The sequence below is a fragment of the Euprymna scolopes genome, chromosome 44 (genome assembly GCF_053919585.1).
Source record: "Euprymna scolopes isolate OS-2025 chromosome 44, ASM5391958v1, whole genome shotgun sequence".
NCBI lineage: Eukaryota > Metazoa > Mollusca > Cephalopoda > Sepiida > Sepiolidae > Euprymna > Euprymna scolopes.
Window position 1 is genome coordinate 16,739,330 of NC_136525.1, and position 18,902 is coordinate 16,758,231.

General features: G+C 34.5%; 1 protein-coding gene across 1 annotated transcript in view; it reads left to right on the forward strand.

Annotated features, from left to right (window-relative positions):
* Nucleotides 1-678: 678 nt before the first annotated feature.
* The window catches only part of LOC145268618 (uncharacterized), a 60,778-nt gene continuing 42,554 nt past the window's right edge, over nucleotides 679-18,902 (forward strand). Inside the window, exon 1 of the mRNA XM_080124092.1 lies at nucleotides 679-748. The gene's annotated coding sequence lies outside the window, so the exon portion shown is untranslated. The remainder of the gene's footprint in view (nucleotides 749-18,902) is intronic.

Genomic DNA, 18,902 nt, shown 5'->3' on the forward strand with positions numbered 1-18,902 from the left:
AAGCGAAAACCGCCCCCTCCTGCCCCTAGTAAATATTAAAATCCCAAAATAGCACAACCCCCGCCAAGGCGGAATTACCAGACTCAACGAAAAACATAATCTTCACCTTGATGAAGATAATAATTTTACGCTGTGGTTAGATGTTATTATTATTTATAGATTTTAATTTTCTTAGTAGGTTAAAATGGCAGAGGCTTAAAGATACGTGCGTATATTAGCGGTTAGTATCATCTATATAGTTTTGTTTCTAAGAGTTTCCTTGTTCTTGATGAAGGTAATAATTTTACATTGTATTTAGATGTTATGATGAAAAATGTGTGTTTATTAGCGTGCTTGTTTTGCCGGTGATAATAATATATACGAAATCTGGGCAAATTAAAATATCATATTTAAGCGTATTCAACGACCGGGCAAAGCCACACGCCCCCTCCCCCTCCGTTAGTAAATATATAAAAACATCAAATGTTTTTGATGAAAGTTATTAATTTGAATACTTTTAATTTTTTTATTGTAAGGTTACACAGTTTTTTTTCAAGTGGACTCGACTCAGAAATAGACTAGTTCAAAAGTTTTAATTAATTTTCTTTCTTTTTTTTATTAATATTAATATATATATATATATATATATATATATATATATATATATATATATATATATATATATATATATATATATATATAGACATTTTTCTGTCTTTTTATTACGTTTGATCTAAGTGACGAACATTCTGCTTGAAATCTTAGTACGGTGAGTAATTTATATTTTTTTGGCGCTTCTACACTATCAGAACGAAATTTCGGAAATCGTAAAACTGAATTTCACATGAAAACAATGGTATCTACGTATTAAGGTGATTATATCCAAAAATTACAAAAATCGATCAGTTAGAAAATAGAATTTGCAGAAAGCGATCGTATTTGCTTATGCAAGATAGTTCAAAAAGGAGATAATTTTCCGTTTCGATTGTTTTTTTTTTGTTTTTTTTTAAAACAATCGAAACTAAAAGTTGCCATCTTGTTATAAAACAAGATGGCCGCAAGTTCTTTAATAATTCAATAATATTCAGGTAACTTCAACTGCATACTTTGGAAGCTAATGTTCTAATTTATTAGAATTGACCCAAAAAATCAAACGATTTTTATTTGAAAATTCTTATCGACCACAATTTCGTTCCGATAGTGTAGGAACTTTTTATTTTATTTTTATTTTTTTATCCTTTCCGGTACTATACGAGGGAGACTCTTATCTACTGTGATATTTCCGATTTCAGTTTACGGAACAGAAAATAGCCGAGTCATTACCGAGCAATAAACTAATACCGATATTAAATGAAACACTTCCTGACTTAAGTTTAATTACCTGCTTAATCCCATCTTGTGTTTTTTTCAGTGTATCCAGCTTATTTTTATATACGTATGTGTATAAACTATTGGCGCTTCTACAGAATTGGGACAAGATTTTGTAGTCGATAAATTCTTTTGTCAATTCTAATAAGTTACAATGTAAGCTTTAAAATTATGAAGTCGATATTCTGAACATTACTAAATTAAACAACTTCAATCGTGTTACATGAAAAATTTCCACCTTAAATCAAAACGGAAATTGCCTCCCTTTTGAACTATCCGGTGTCTTACGATCGTTTTAAAAAAAATTGTCTACCTTTTATCGATTTTAGTTTTTTTTTTTTTTTTTTTTTTTTTTTTTTTTTTTTTTTTTGACGCTAAAAATACGAGGAATACAACAGTTTTCATATGAAATTCAGTCTTAAGATTTCCGAAATTTTGTCCCAATAGTATAAAATTGCCATAAATTTCAATGAACATTTTAAATTTTGTACGGGCAGCCGACATGGAAATTTTTTTTTCTATATGTAACTCTTAAACTCAATTCGAGTGCCGAAACGTCAGAAAAATAAGACAAAATGCCTTCACGCTGAATTAGGCTACATAAAATTCAGGGTGTTAATGCCGTGTGATCCACGCGATTTTTAAATCGTATTTCCAAGTTCAATTAAAGTTTTATTAAATTGTAAGGTTGAAGTACAGAATAGGAACAAAACACCTTCCTCTCCCCTTGTTAAGAATGGCTTTTTAAATAACGTTATTCCAGCACGGATCAATAAGTGCACTAGTACCAAATTCGGTTCTAATGACGAATGTGAGCATATTTGTATATGCTCTAAATTAATCCATCACATACCATGAACGTTTGTATAAATCTAGTCTTAAAAGTAAACATTACGTCTCTTATCTTATTTATTTTTTTCCATTTTCTGCACTTATGCTACCGTGCTGAAATGTTATTTTGAAAGCTATTCTTAACATGGAAGAGGGGTGTTTTTAACTATTCTGTAATTCCATTTAATTTAATAAAAATATCGTGAAACTTTAAACTTAAAGGTGCTAATGCAGAGTGATCCGCGCTATTTCTTAAATCGTATTTCCACGTTAAGTTTTTTTTCAATTGTAAGGTTAAAGTACAGAATAGGTACAAAACACCTTCCCTGCCATGTTAAGAATGGCCTTTAAATAAGGTTATTTTAGCACGGATCACTCTCTGCATGAGTACTAACTTAAATACTAAAAGTAGCATTGTAATATAAGTGCATAAGCACCCAATTTTCTTGTGGGGGCGGTGGTCTTCATTTTAAGCTCTCACCCGAGCCTTTTTGCACTCGTATGCTTTTAGAGTTAAGTTTCGCTATTTCAAATCGTAAACTTTTTCGACGACTTCCGAATCCTGAAGTCGTAATCTGATCCATTTGTGTCCATAAGGGTTTTTTTTTTTTATATAGGTAAAATACTATGCTAGTATCCCTCTCAGATAAGAATCCGCGGTAATCCGTAAAAAACGGCACTTCTGCAGTATTCGGGCGAGCGCCATGTTTTCTACTGTTTTACTAGACTATCGCTAGGTGGCACTTTTCGGTCAAAGAACAGGCGACGATAACTCATACTTTTTGACAATTTGTTCAAACAATGGTGCTAATGAATTTACTGATCCGCTATTTTCAATCGTATTTCCAAGTTTAAAGTTATGATTTTTTTATTCAATAATTGTAAGGTTAAAGTACAGAATATGTACAAAACACCCTCCCCTCCCCATATTAAGAATGGCTTTTTAAATAACGTAATTTCAGCACGGATCAATAAGTGCATGAGAACCAAAACAATTTTATAAATCCAATGCTGTTTTAAAATTGTATTGAAATTTTCTTACGTAGATTTTTCAATCGACAGGTGCCACGATTATACAAATGTTTTTTTTTTTTTTTTTTTTTTTTTAACCAAACTTTTATAAAAATCCAATGTTGTCTTAATTCAAATTGTTCTACAATTATATTACGGATATTTAAATGTATTTACAACTATATACGTTTTATAGTGTTTTAATTGGAATTGAGTAATTTGTATTGCGGACTATCCTCTTCTAGTTTCATGACGCTTCCTGTCGCGGTTAACCACTTGACGAAGAAAGGCCAGAGAAATAGTTGGCTGAAACGTTGAAACTAGATGAGGATAATAGTCCACAAATGTTTTGGTTTTCAAATATTGTTCGGAAAAAATCTTATTTGACCAAGAAGAAATTGGAGTTATCACCCCCTAACAATGGCGCTCTCCTGAATACTGAACTTCCAAAAAAGTTCCTATCCTATCTGCAGATCTATTTTATAGGAACCTAAATTTTCAACTTTTAGTGAGAACGAAAGTGAGAATTTAATGGTCAACAAACGGAAACAGTTAAAACATTAAAATATACAATGTTTCCATGACCAATAAAGTTCTGTACCTACTATTCTCACATCAAAGTAATTTTGAGTGCTTTTAAATTTATACTTTCTATGAGCTGTATAACAAGATGGGAAAACGTTTGTTTTCCCATGAAGACTCTAGGACGCCATTTTGTTTGCAAAACCGCTCGTAAAAAGCAAATAAGATTAAAACCAAAGCATCTAAAACTACTTTAAAAACGTAAAACATAAGCCAGGTCGGCCCTAAAATAACTTGGTATTTTTTTTTTTTTAGATTGGGTCGACCTCCACAAATTTCTTTTAAATGACGACTTTCATAAGTTTCGACTCTGCTGAATACGGAAATCGCATTGAAATTTTGCAGAAATAAGTAGTTATCGAGCTATGAAAGTTGTATTATGCATTGTATTCTTTGGCGGCCATCTTTGTTACGCGCGTAGATTTGTTTATGGCGCGCACGTGCGTAAAAAGATGGCCGCCAAAGAATAAAATGCATAAATACTTTTTAATCTCGATAACTACTTATCTCTGCAAAATTTCAATTATTTCCGTATTCAGCAGAGTCAAAAACCTATAAAAATCGTCATTTAAAATTGTGGAGGTGGACCTAATCTAAAAATTTACCAGTAACTTTTCTTAGCTATGGTAACATATCTCCCCTTTTGTGTTCTCCGGTAAATCCCCAAAAATCTCAGCTGTTAGTGAAAATGAGTTTGCATTGACTTCGTAAATGGCTGCCATTTTTAACTGCTGTAAATACGATTCTCATTTCATCTTATGGGGACTTACTAGTGTAGAACGATTTCCAATTTTAGTTTAAAAACTGAGTTTCATAACTTCTAATTTAAATGACTGGGTAGAAAGCTGAAAACTTAGCTGGCCTACAGCCAGACGTTCATTTCTGTGCCTACGTGATTCTCATTTCTTTTTGATCGCTAAATTTCAACACTTTACACTTCCGCTCGCATCATGGCGCAGCAGTAAACTCTCAGCATTTTTGTTCACTTTTCTGCCTTCGCGTCACGGGGTCGAGCCTGCCTGCCTACTACCACTTTTTAACAAATTTTTTATGCTCGACACGCGTACTAAGCCCCAGGCACACAGGCTAGTTAATAAAGGCGAAAAAGTAACAATTTTGACTCGCTTGGGAATATTTCTTTTGACTAATTGAGGTCTTGCTTCGTTTATTCGATATAATTGCCAATTTTGTTAAAATTTTATTTTCTCTACCTTCCCTTTCGAAAATGACTTTAAATGTTTTCGGATCTATTGAAAACTAATATCACATTACAATCTGAAGCAGACAGTTGTCTAGATATTAAGATGTTTTTTCCAATGTATTAAATGTCGGTGGCGTTCGCCATTCTGAAGCATGTTTTGTAACGCATGCGCAGTAGTGCTCTTCTGTTAGGAAAAACATGGCCATCAATAAAAACTAGATTACATTGGATAATGGTCTTGATACTCAAACCTTATCTACCCCAAATTTAAGTGATTTTCTTTTTCAGAATACCCGTAAAGTTTTCAAGTTAATGTTGAGGTGGAAAGTAAAAAGAAATACCCTAATTTTTAATGGAAACTTGAATATCGGGAAACCCGTACATTAGGTACTTGTGCAGAAAAGGTACCGTGCTGAAAGCTTATTTAAAAGTTAATCCTTAACATGGGGATAGGGAGGTTTTTTGTAACTATCCTGTACTTAACAATTATGCAAAATTTAATAGATAAAAATTCTGTTTCAACTTGAAACAAGCCATTAACAAGCCGATAGCTCTCGTGTAATGAATGAATGCGTGAATGTAGTAAAAATTGGAGTCTTTGGCGACTTTGCTCTTGACTGGCAACATTTACCACAATACCTCATTTACTGTGGACTCTAAACTAACTAATGAAAACCCCAGCGTTTTTTGCAAAAAGTATATATATAAACGGCCAACCAACAGAAAGTATCTGGGTCTGTTTTCTTTTGTTTCTCTTATTTTATTTTAATTTTTATATTTTTGAACCCATGTGCACCCCCTCCCCCCTGCTCCCTCGGCACCGTCAATGTGAGAGATGACGACACAGCCAGAAGAAAAGACAAAGGAGATCACGGACACAACATTGGGGGTGGGGGGTCGACGATTGTTGTCAAGTGAGAGGATATTGTAAATGCCGATTCTGATCCACTCTTAACTCTGTAATCAGCGATATGAAGTCATCTAAAGAAACAAGGCCGATAGCCATTCGTCACATGCTCTCATGTAATGAATGCGTGAATGTAGGATTGACATGAAATTCTTAAAGATAAACTAAAATGATCGAAAAATGAGCTGAAATGACTTAAATAAAGTAAATGACCTTAAGGATGACTTGAATGACCTTAAGGATGACTTGAATGACCTTAAGGATGACTTGAATGACCTTAAGGATGACTTGAATGCTTAAAAATAAACTGGAATCCTTCAAAAACAACTTGAATAATCTGGAGAATGACTTGAATGGCTTTGAGACTGACTGGTTGTAAAGTGGGTGACCATTTTACATTAAATTAATACAGAAAAGTGATCCCCCACTTTATCAGTTACAAACGTAAGTACAGCATGTAACAAATACTACACTTTGATCTTGGCCAAGAAAAGCTTAAAAGCTAAGAACAGCATCTATTAACAAACCAAAAAGGCCAAGCACAAAAGTGTTACGGACAGACCGATCGGAGTGACTTTTAGTCGCTTGCACGCGACTAAAAATAAAAATTGTACGGTATCTTCTGTGCATAACCATTTTCTAATACAAACATACCTTTCATTTTCTGATCAAATTATCAATGAAGTGGAGAGGAAGGGGGGGGGTATCTTTTACTTGTTATAAATAAGCTGAGCGGATTTAGCAGAAGCCAACGAACGACTACACGAAAAAATCAAATATAATGAAACCAGTAGGTTTTATACCTACCTGGCTCATTTGTTTTTAAGTAGGTTTTAATCTTATTTTCAAATTCAGTTTTTACGAGCCAATTTGAATCAAGATGGACAGCTTATTGGGAAGGAAGCCGCGTTTTGAAATTTGTTCAGGTTTCATAAGTTCTGTGCACATCTCAGAAACTTGTGAGTTTTTCTCGTGCAGTTTAACATTCCAAACAAATTGTTTACTTTTCCTTTTGAAGGGGACCGGTATTTAATTTTTCAACTTGTGCAGTGCCGAATTTCTAAGCAAATCCTGTTTCATTTTAAGAGTTGAATTATTTTTTTCATGTAGTTTGTTGGCTTCTCTGATTAGCTCCCCCTAAGCAACAACGGCATGTAAATTTTTGGTATTCAGACAGTATAGTTAACAAATAAAACAGTTACAAAAATTTTATTTTACCAAATAAAAAAATTTGAGTTTTCTACCGACCTGTATAATTTTAGTGTGAGGGGAGGATGTAAATTTTCGTCACTGATAAAAACAATTGCGGTCGGTTTTGAAGATGGTTAATTTCAAGCTTGAAAGTTTCTAGTGGTAAAAATCTCTCCTAAAATTGGAAATCAACTTAAGTGACTTTCTGTCTGAGGATCGGTCTTTACTAAACTGTCAATATTTTGGTCTAGACTTGCTGCAAGATTTGGGCCTGTGGAACAAATTTGATTTGGAGTTTAGTCGGTAAAAATAGCTAAGGGATAAAAATTGGAACTTGGCAGGCGTAAGTCTACTTAAAGTGCTTCTGTACGCATGCAAATATACATTTATGTTAATGTCTGTCAATTTTTTAGTTTTTAGATATCCATCTGTTGGTGGCTCGGATGGTTAACGAATCTAGCTGGAGCGCTAGATGTCTTTGTTTTAATTTTAGCTGATGGAATCGATGTTAACTCTGGAAATACTCGTACCCATATATTGGGTACAATATAACCAACAGTACTCATTCTACATCAAATTTGCATGAATATATTAAATTTTACGACCAGGAAACGACGGTCTGCCTGCTAGTATAATACAATATTTATACACTTTTTTTTTTTTTTTTTATAGGATTTAAGTTAAGTTCAACTTTTTACGGTATCTTTTAAGTTTAGTCGGAAGTACAAAATAGTTTAGCATCTCCTTCCCCAATTACCACATTAACCTGGTTGAACTAAATCATTCAGTCGTAAATAAATGAAAATAACGGCAAAGTGAGAATTGATTCAAACACGCCTTGTACGTATTCATTAAATATCTGGGTAAATACTAGCTACTTCCTAGATTGCAACGGTCCAATGCTTACATTCAATATGCCACCATTTTAATATTAACAACTCTTTTAAAAATCGTCTACATCATAATTCAGGTCATGAAGGGTTGATATTTCTGAATGTTATTTCAGCACGGTCCTTAAACTGCAGAACAAATTTAAGTACTTTCACAAGTTTAAAACCATGTAGATCGGTAAGAAAATATATTGCTTTTGGTTAGCGATTTGTACAGTGGAACCGGACATGACACTAATTACCAGATCCACACAACTTATATCCGGGTCACACATCTCTAGGTTAAACTGTACATTAACGCAGACCCTAATTTGGGGCCCCGAGAAAGTCTTTTATAAATGTTTCTTATATTCGGGTCTCTTATATCCGCCCCCCCCCACCTTGATCCCAATTTTTGTTAATTGCCAATTTCTTTGATTAGAAGTTTTCGGAAGCCATTTTTATTCCACTCTTATTCACTTTAAACTAGATAAGAGGTTACTATCTGCTTGTAGGTTTACAGAAGCACTGAATAGGGAGTTGAGCAGCAAGATGTCTGTTCATATCAGATTTAAATTTCAATGTTAGTCAGGAAACTACTAGAATTAAAAAAAATAAATAAAACTGAGGGAAGGAACTACTAGGAAACTAATCGGGTTACGTCGAGGGGAGAACAAGAGCTACTAGTTCGTTAGCCCGTGTTGAAGTACTTGCTAAAACGGGCACAGGATGCAACATTGCAGCGATGCGACAGGGGCTGGAGCTTGGTTGGTGCTGCGGGACCTATTATATTGAAGGCTTTTTGGACCTCGTCTAAGACACTAGTGGTAGATGCACCATCTCGGATGTGGCATTGGCCTTCGGATCAAGATCAAAGTGTATCTGTTCTTCAGATGCTGCACTTCAATTTCTTGTTCTATCAATGGAGAAATCCTTCACGACTGAGACAACTATTTTTGTTCCTTTACCCCACTTTAAAAAAACGACCCTGGTGTCTGTCCCGTTGGGAGACTTTGTAAGTAGGAACAATACGTCGTGTCTGGCCGAATTGTGGCTTTAAGATACGACACTCTGGCGTCAGTAATTTTCTAGAATGGTACAGGGAGCCCATCTTTCCAACAGCTTTGGGAATGTCCTCGTATCTGTCCATGTTAATGAGAATTTGAATGAGCTCTTTCTGTTCCTAGTTGTAGGAATCTGGTTGATTTTGGTCCAATCGCTCCGACAAAGAGATTGAACTTGGTAATCATTCAAGTTCGTTCGTTAGCACTTTCCTGAACCATGCTTTGGATTCTGAAAAATTTTGCACAAACATTAGTCATGGTGAAAAGTAAATTTCCTTGAACTGATTTTCAAGGATAACTCTGGTTGCCCCCCTCCATTATAGGGGTAAAATTACCCCTAATTCGTTCGTTTGCTTTTTTCTCAACCATTTACTATTTTTTTCAAAAATAGTAGTCAAGGTGAAAGTAATTTTTCCTTCGTGGAGGGGTGGGGCTGCATACCCGGCTCTCTTTTTTTTTTTTTTTTTTTTTTTTTTTTTTTTTCTCTCTCTTAGGTAAGACTTGGTCACAGTATTAAATGTTACCACTTTGTCCCATTCCACTACACTGACCATCATTTAAGGTTTCGGACATTGCTTTGGATGTGTAAATTCGTGTTTTTAAATTTTTTTTTTCTGTGAAATTTTCAATTAAAACAATTTTATTTCAAATTTTGACGCTTCATATAATAGAACATCAATACTCAAATTCTAATCGACATGTCGCAGTAATGAACATGTACAAAAATGACGAAAACCGATACGGTAGGTGTCAGAAATTTCGTGAAAAATAGTGAATAATTCCACCCCGTCATTCCAAGCTTATAACTCCTCGAAAAATGTAATTCAAGCTTTTTTTTTTTTTTTTTCCCTTCAATTGAAGGAGCAAGGACTGAGGTTTCATTAAAAAAAAAAAAAAAAAAAAAAAAACATAACTTCGAACTTTACAGGTAAATTTCTAAAACACTACTTTTTTTGTTTTGTTTTAAATTTGAATATATTTGACATTTTCTCTTCAATTTGATACATAAAACTTTGAGTAAATTAATTGTCTTTTTAATACACTTAAAAATGGGGAGGGGCGTGAATTTACAAAAACGTTTGCCTAAAATATTCGGTTTATTGGAAAGAGCATAAAATTTCACATTGACCCTGAAAATATCGTAAAAATAGTCAATAGAAAAATTGATTTTTAAAGTTTAAAAATTGAAAAATATTGAGTTCGTAAAATTCATTACTGTTTAAAAAAATGTCTATTACTTTTAAAACAACTTCAATAGTTTATTTTGGAAGTATAATCCATAAAGAAAATAAACCCACTTCTAAAAGAAATTACGAGTTTTATATATTCGCAGTTTCGTGTTAGGGGTGTCAAATTTCTACAAATTCTGATACATCTACCGATACGGTAGAACAAGGATGTGCAGAGGTGGGTACTAGGGATGCCCAAACACCTACCTCCTTTTACTCCTGTTTTAAGCTCCCTTTTCATAGGAATTTATTATAAACCTGTGCTTCTGCTTCAGTGTTCATTGCTTTTTTTTTTTTTTTCTTTTTTTTTTTTTTAACTTGTATCTGATCTGAAAAGTTATCTACGTCACGGAGGTAGAATATTAATGAAAACTGCGTTCGAAGACGATTAGGGAAAATTGAGTTTTGCTAAGATAGCAATTCATAAAATTGCCGCTGTAGTTACGATTTGGACTCCCGTTTTTTTTTTTTTTTTTTTTCTAGCAAAACTCAATGTTTAAGTTTGTTTTTTAAGTCATTAAATAAGACTTAATTTGACACAACTAAGTTAAGGTTTAAATGTCTTTTATCGACAAGACAATGTGCGTGTTAATATTTGTCCGCTCGAAAATGTTTTGAATTTTTATCTCTTAACTCTTACTGTGGAGCTAGGTGGGGTGAGGTCAGCATGTTGCCACTCACTGTCCGGATTAGCTATCCGGACCTTGTATATTTTCATGTGAGGGAAAGGTGGGTGTTTTGATGACATGTACTCGAGGAGGGACCTCTGTACGCCCTCCCGTTGCTCGTCCCCTTCCAATTCCAGTTACAATTTTGTCAGTACCTAGACCGACAACCTCGCCAACCTGACGTGACGTTAGGTGCTCCGTTGAAATTTCAACGTATCATTTCCCTCTAATTAAAAGGCTAAAGGCCTTACCCAAGGGTGGAATTGTCTGAAAACTATCCTTTAAAAGGGGACCTTCAATTAAATAGCAAGGTTATACAGAAGGTGAATTCATTTGTTTAAAAATACCCTTTGGAAAGGAAAATTCCAGAAGATTCCGAGGAACCATTTTGGAGGAAGAGAAGTCGAAGAGTACGCGAGAAAACTGTCAAAAGAACTGAAAAGGAAAACTTATCCTGACGCTCCGCACTCCTGTTTACCTCGGAAGTGACGTCACACAAATTTTAATACGGATGGTTACAATTGTAAAAATAATTTGCTTTCTTTTTGAGCTCCTTTTTTCTCCCGTTTGTTTTTATTTTCTTCTCCCATTTCTTATTTTGAGCGGAGAATTTATTTTTTCATTTTGAGCTCTTTCCGATCCGGCGTTACCTTTTATAGGTACTCCTTCATTTTACGACCCGAGCTATTTTTAACACTATTATTTAGAAACCTATTTAACATGGGGAAGGGAGGGTGTATTCTAACTATTCTGTACTTTCACCTAACAATTAAATTAAAAACAAATATATATCGTGAAACTTAAATTTAACTTGAAAATACTATTAAAAAAGGTATTTACCAAACTTTTATTATAAAAGGGTGCTTCTGCATTTTACGACCCGCGCTATTTTTTAATTGTATTTTCAAGTTAAATTCAAGTTTAACGATATTTATTTTTTAAATTTAATTGTTAGGTGAAAGTACAGAATAATTAGAATACACCCTCCCTTCCCCATGTTAAATAGGTTTCTAAATAATAGTGTTAAAAATAGCTCCAGTCGTAAAGTGAAGGAGTACCTATAAAAGGTAACGCCGGATCGGAAAGAACTCAAAATAAAAATAAAATAAATTCTCCGCTCAAAATAAATGGAAAAAAACAAACAAACGGGAGAAAAAAGAGCCCAAAATGAAAGAAAAATAAAACAATTTTTACAATTGTAGCCATCCGTATAAGATTTGTGACGTCACTTCCGAGGTAAACAGGAGTGCGCCCCGTCAGGATAACCGCAAACTCTTGCACAAGACCCGAGAGATTTCGTCAAAAAGGGTTTATATTACTGTTCAAAAAAGTTGTCAAAAACAAATAAAAACAAATGTTATCAAAGGAAAGTTACTTTTCTACATAACTGGATGTTTTTAGTGTTTTTATTTAATGTAACATGTTTATTCAGCTCGAAAAACCTACTGTTTACCGATGTATTGGAAAATTCAAAATGGCGCCCGACTCTTAACACGGTAAGTTTGGGAAAAGGTGCTATAAATATAAAACTAGACAATACTGTTAGAAACTCGCTCAATATATATTATCGTGACATAGGTTGACATATATTCGGTGTTTTATTTATTTTTATTTTTTAATATTTTGTCTAGTTTATTTATAACACCTTTTCCCGAACTTACCGTGTTAAAGAGTCGGGCGCCATTTTGAATTTTCCAATACATCGGTAAACAGTGTTTTTCGAGCTGAATAAACATGTTACACTGAGTAAGAACACGATAGATATATCCAGTTTTGTAGAAAAGTAACTTATCTTAATTTCATGTGAAGGGCACCTCCAACAATAATTTTTCCTTTTCGTAAGATTTTCTTGTAAGAAAATTTTCGCCTCATTGTAACTACAAAATTTGCTCATGCTTGTCAAATCCATGCTGAAGGGGTTTTAGGGTTAGGGTAATTTTCTGCCTCTGACATCGCTTGCGTCAAACGGCTTTTCTCCCAATTCGACAGGACGTCGGGACCCTATCCGTACAGGTTAACCCTATGATTTTCAATTGTTTTAATTTGTTACCTTGGTTTAACGTTCCCTCTGCTTAGACATAAAAGCAGCTAGCCCTTCTATGTTAATAAAATAGAATTAAATCACAACAGGACAACCATTTGTCTGCATTTGTCTACCTTTTTCCATTTCTTTGACTTTGTTATACAAAAGTCGAATTTTATTAACGACCACAAAATTTCGACAAGGTTCATATTTCTTGTGTGCTCAAGAAGGTTCATTTTCGGGTTTGTTTTACTGTACACAGATTCGAAAAGTTGTCAAAACAAATATATAACAAATGTTATCAAAGGTAAGATGAGTTACTTTTCTACCTAACTGGATATGTTTTTAGTGTTTATTTAATGTAACGTTTTTTTTTTTCAGCTCGAAAAACGGTTTACCGATATATTGATTCTCTGTAATAATAAAGGGTTGGGTCCGAGACTCCTAACAAACGGTTCCCCAGTTCGATACAAAACACCTGACGAAGGCCGGAGGGCAAAACTGCCGAAACATTGTGACAATAACAACCAAGATGAGGAAGTCGGTCCGACAATCTCAATGAAAACACCTCATCTCAAATACAATTACTATTGATATATTAAGAAAAATGGCGAACTCTTAGTTGAACACGGTAAGTTTTGGAAAATGAGTTCAAACTAAAACTATACAAAATGCCGTTAGAAACTGTTACCGTGACATAGGCGAACATTATTAGGTGGGTTTCTAACAGTATTTTATATAATTTTTTGAACTTTTCCTAAACTTCCCGTGTTTAACCAGTCCGCCATTTGTCTTTCAAATACGCCGATAAACTTTCGAGCCGAATAAACATTTTACGTTTAATAAAAACACTAAATTTTTCCAGTCCGGTAGAAAAGTAACTAATCTTTTTGATAACATTTTATTTTTTTGACAACTCTTTCGAATCTGTATAGGAATACAAAGCCAATAATGGTTGTAAGGCTTACTTATTCCTTTTTGTTTGGGTAGCGGTCACAAAGCAGCGTTTGCCGGCTTCGACATCGGAAGCGGGCTGACTTCTCTCTTGGTGTTTTCATTTTGAACCGGATCTGACACGTAATGAGGTTTGGGGGGGGGGCAACCAGAGTTATCATTAAAAATCCGTTCCGACAAATTTACTTTCACCATGACTAAGTTTAGTTGTTAAATCTTATTTTTAGCGGGCTCCTCTACTATTGGCTAATTCCTTTCTATTTTTGCCCCCCCCCCTCCCAGACAAAGGAGGTGGGCCTGTAAATTCACCCTTGTCCGTTCATGTCAGCATTTTTCTCAATAACTACGCCTTGGAATCTTTAAAAATTTTGTACAAACATTAAACATGAGTAAGAAAAGTCACAGAACGGATTTTTCGGGAAAACTCCAGTTGTCCCCATCACCTCCCAGGGATGATTTTCGGGTTAAAATGGCTAAAATTGACTTTTGTGCTTATTAAAAATGCCTTAGATTTTTTTAAAACTTTCTGAAAAGTTGTAACTAATTTCTATGATTTTTGTGTTCACTGTACAGAACTAAAATTTACATGTTAAGGCTTTTACCGTTTGATTTGATTTTTTTTTTTTTTTAATTTTTTTTTTTTTTGATTATTTTTTTTCCACCAGGATTTGACGTCCTGAGGACTTTTGGGGCTAAATTAGGGGGGGGGGGCTGAACGTAGGCATTTTTTTTTTTATGCTTCGTTCACTGTGCACTCATAGGACCATGCATGCTTCACTGGTTTTTCTCACTTGTCACCGGATGTGTGCGTCGAGCCTATAGTGACGCGTTTGCATTCTCTGCGGCAGTCGATGGGTAAACATCCGGTTGGAAGCTTATGAATCCCCATAATTTTTCTCCCCGTGTCGAAAACTCAATTTTCTACCTTACTGTTTTTCGTAATTTTTGAATATATTTGTTACTGCGACATAATTGTCTATCATTGGTTTTACTTCAAAATCAAAATTTGGAATTTCGCTATTTTAACGAATAAACGCACAAATTTAACCAAATTTCCAGTGTCAAATCGGAATGTGCTACAGGTTTGTATTGCTATACACATAGCTTCGAAAAAGTTATCAAAACAAATGTTATCAAAAGCAAGATAAGTTATTTTTCTACTAAACTGGATAGTTTAGTGTTTTTTGTAACATTTTTATTCAGCTAGAAAAACAGTGTTTACCGATGTATTGAAAAATTTTAAATGGCGCAAAACTCTGAACACGGTAAGTTTGGGAAAATGAGTTAAAAATAGAAAAACTATAGAAAATACTGTTAAAAAACCCCATCGAATGTCGGCACATGTCACAACATACGTTGAGCGAGTTTCTAACAGTATTTTGTATATTTTAACTCATTTTCCCGAACTTACCATGTTCAACAGCCCGGTGCCATTTTAAATTTTCCAATACATCGGTAAACATTGTATGTTTTTTTTTCTATCCGAATAAACATTTTACAGCAACTAAAAAAATGATCCAGTTAGGTAAAGTAACTTACATTGCTTTTGATAACATTTGTTATATACTCGTCTTTTTACAACTTTTTCGAATCTGTGCATAAACCCTGTGCTACTTATTTGATCTGACATCAAATGATATTTAGCAACATCAATTTTAATGCAAATGCATTTGAAATTAGTCAAATTTGCCCTACTTGTTTAGTGACCCATTTGTCTTAAATTTTTTTTTTTTTTTTTTTTAATTATTGTATCGTAAACTGGGGGTTTGGAATCCTGCGTTCAACCATTTTGAATATACGGAGCGGAAACGAATCGGTCACGGCTAATCTAATATTTTGATAACGCAAACGCTTTTTTAAATTTTTTATTGAAATCGTCCCAGACGAAGTATGAAGCCGCTTGATAAAAACAAAATGTACTTTTGTATCGTGCTATTTTTAGATAGGATTTTCAAGTTTAATTTTGACGATATAGTTTGTTGGTTGAAAATATAAAATAGTTACTAAAACAGCCCTTCCCCATGTTAAGAATGGGTTTCTAAATAACGTAATTACAATACGGTTCTTATGCATAAGTACTGTCTTGATCAGGATCTGTCCATATACCACTTTTTGTGAACGGGTTTTTTTTTTTTTTTGTTCAAGCGCAAAAATCGTTCAGGATTGAAAACTGCCGAGTTCTTCAGCCTCACTTTCTCACCTTGAGCCGGAACTTTCTTTAGGGAAGGACTTTTCCTCCTCTCACGAGTTTTCTCTGCTTGAGCAAAAGCAGTCGCATATCCGTCAGTTCAGTCTTTTATTCCTCTCAATTCTAGGAATTCTCGCGGTTAGTCTCTCCCTCTTTCCCATAAAACCAACCACGTCTACCGCTTCTTCCTCTTTCAGCCACTGTGTTGACAGCAAACAGAACACTGTCTTTTTGGAGGCGAGTGCATTAGAATTACTACAAGGATAAGTGATAGATGGATAGATATCCAAATTTCCAGCATCCATAACATAGAACTAAGCACTCCACCCTGGCTAATCAATCCTCAATCCATCTCTAATTATACTTAAACTAAAGCAGCTCCCCCAAAACCTTAACTCTTCCATCAATTTACCAGGAAAGACAACTGAACATTTGAGACGTACCCAAACCATCTTCATCCAAAAACAACAAAACTGGATGCGGAGTAATATCAATAAGATTACATTACAAAAGATTACCAGACTACTACTCAATCTTTAGTGCAGAAGCCACAGCTATAGACTTGGCTCTAGATCTCATCATTGACCTTACTCACAATAAATTAATAATTCTATCGCTCATCAGTACTTGAATCCATTAAAAACCAAAATTTAAACCACCCACTAATCAACCTACGACAAAAAGTACATACCTTCTCAAAATATTAAATTATGCTGTATCCCCAGTCGTTTTGGTTTTCAAGGAAATGAAAAAGCGAACATAGCTGCCAAAAACTCACTAAAACTTGATATAAACAATATGAAAATTCCATATACTGATTACAAACATTAATTTCATTACCCAAAAAATGGCAAGAACAAAGGAACAACCTACAAAAAAACATACAAAGGAAGCATGCATGCCCCCCTCCCCCCGTGAGTGCACAGTGAACGAGGCATTAAAAAAAAATTACTAAGTTCAGAATTTGTCCCCCCCCCTCCATTTAGCCCCAAAAGTCCTGGTGAAAATGCTAAAACGATTCAGTTTTAGCACTTAACATGTAAATTTGGGTTCTACACCATGCGAAACTGAATAGACATGCACAGAAAATTTTGGACAAATATGGTAAAACAGTCCAAAAAAAATGGAGTTTTTTTTTTTTTAATTTTATTTTTATTAGCCCTAAGAGCCCGTGGGACACACCCAAATTATCGCAAAGACAAAATTATATAGAAATCAGTTATAACTCTTCAGAAATTTTTATAAAGATCCTAGTTTTTTTTTTTTTTTTTTTTTTAAATAACTTCCTAACAAATATAAACTTGAAAAATTGTTTTTGTGCACCCGCTTTAACGGATCCAATGACTTGAAAATAAATTAACTCTGGCGCTCCTGAAGCATGCCCCCACCCCTATTTTCGTCTTTCAATTTCTTTTTCAACAGATTAGTATCGAATGGACACTAGTCTGCCCGATTATCAAAAAGTCAATTTGTAGGGGGTTGCTCAGTTTACGATTTTATATTCTAGTAAATCTATCACCGTTCGACGTTTTTAGGCCAAACTTCGAATTTAGCCTTTTCGAATTTCGCTTTTTAAAATGATCTCCAAATAAGGCTAATCTGCTTATAAAAAGGATAAATTCGAAATTTGACCTAAAACGTCCAGTGGTATAGTGGGGTGATTGATTTACTAGAACGTCGCATTAAAAACTGAGCACCCCGTACAAATATTTAAATATTGACTTTATTTTCGATAACCAGATGAAGAGGTGGAAGGGGCAAGTTCATTCAGGTCCGCCAAAATTCTTATCGTAAAGTCACGGCCAAGGTTTCAAAAATTTGACACGCCCCCCCCCCCCATCGAAAATTAAAAAAATATCTCTAATAAATGAATAAGATAAGGAAAATTAAGAATGGATTGAAAAATATTAACTAAACGCTTAACAAGTTAGGGTAAATTTTCATTTTCAACTTGCTTACCAAAATTTTTTTTTGTAGATCCTTATAAGAAAATATAAATGATTAAGCAGTATTTAAAAAAGGTTGTAAGAACTCTAAAAAAAGTGAATTTTTTAATTAATCGCACACGCACAAATAGTACTTCTATAGTACTTGAGCAGTAAAAAAAAAAAAACTTTTAATCGTATGTGTTCAAATGTATGATAGCTTATGGAAAATAAGTCACTTTGAACCAGTTTTATAAATTCCTCGGCAATTTTTGAGAATTGAAACTAAAAGATGACCATCCTCTGTAATTCACATTCGGATTCATCGGACTACTGTTCTCATCTTGAGTGATTTCAAGGTTGCGGCCGATGTAACCTCCAACCGCAAGGACCTGTGGCTCAGTGGTTAAAGTGGAAAAATCAATTGTAAAAGTGACTGACTCATGAACCTTTAAGGTTCAATTCTCGGTGTGGGCGACAGAAAACTACAAAAAACTGAATTACTTAGGACCTGACAGAACAAGAGCATGTTACCCCCCCCCCCGTGTAAGTAAAGGATTCCGTTCGAAATTCCGTATTCCGTCGAAATTCCCGAGTTCGACAAACATTCCAGATTTTGACAACATACACCTCACGATCGAATGTTACATCGACCGAAACGTACAAATCACTCATGGGAACCGGAGAAATAATACGAATAATCAATCCTCTTAAATTCAGAAACTCTGTAATGGTTCATATTGTGACCGTCGTACCTTATTCTGTGACGTCAGCAGTGAAACTGCCTTCTATTTATCGTGGTTATGGCACTGTCCATGCCATTGCTGCCACATTCGAGCACCGTCAAATGAACCCCTCGATTTGCTCAAACAGAAACTAACGAATGAGTACAGCTCGTCAACGCCTAAGAGC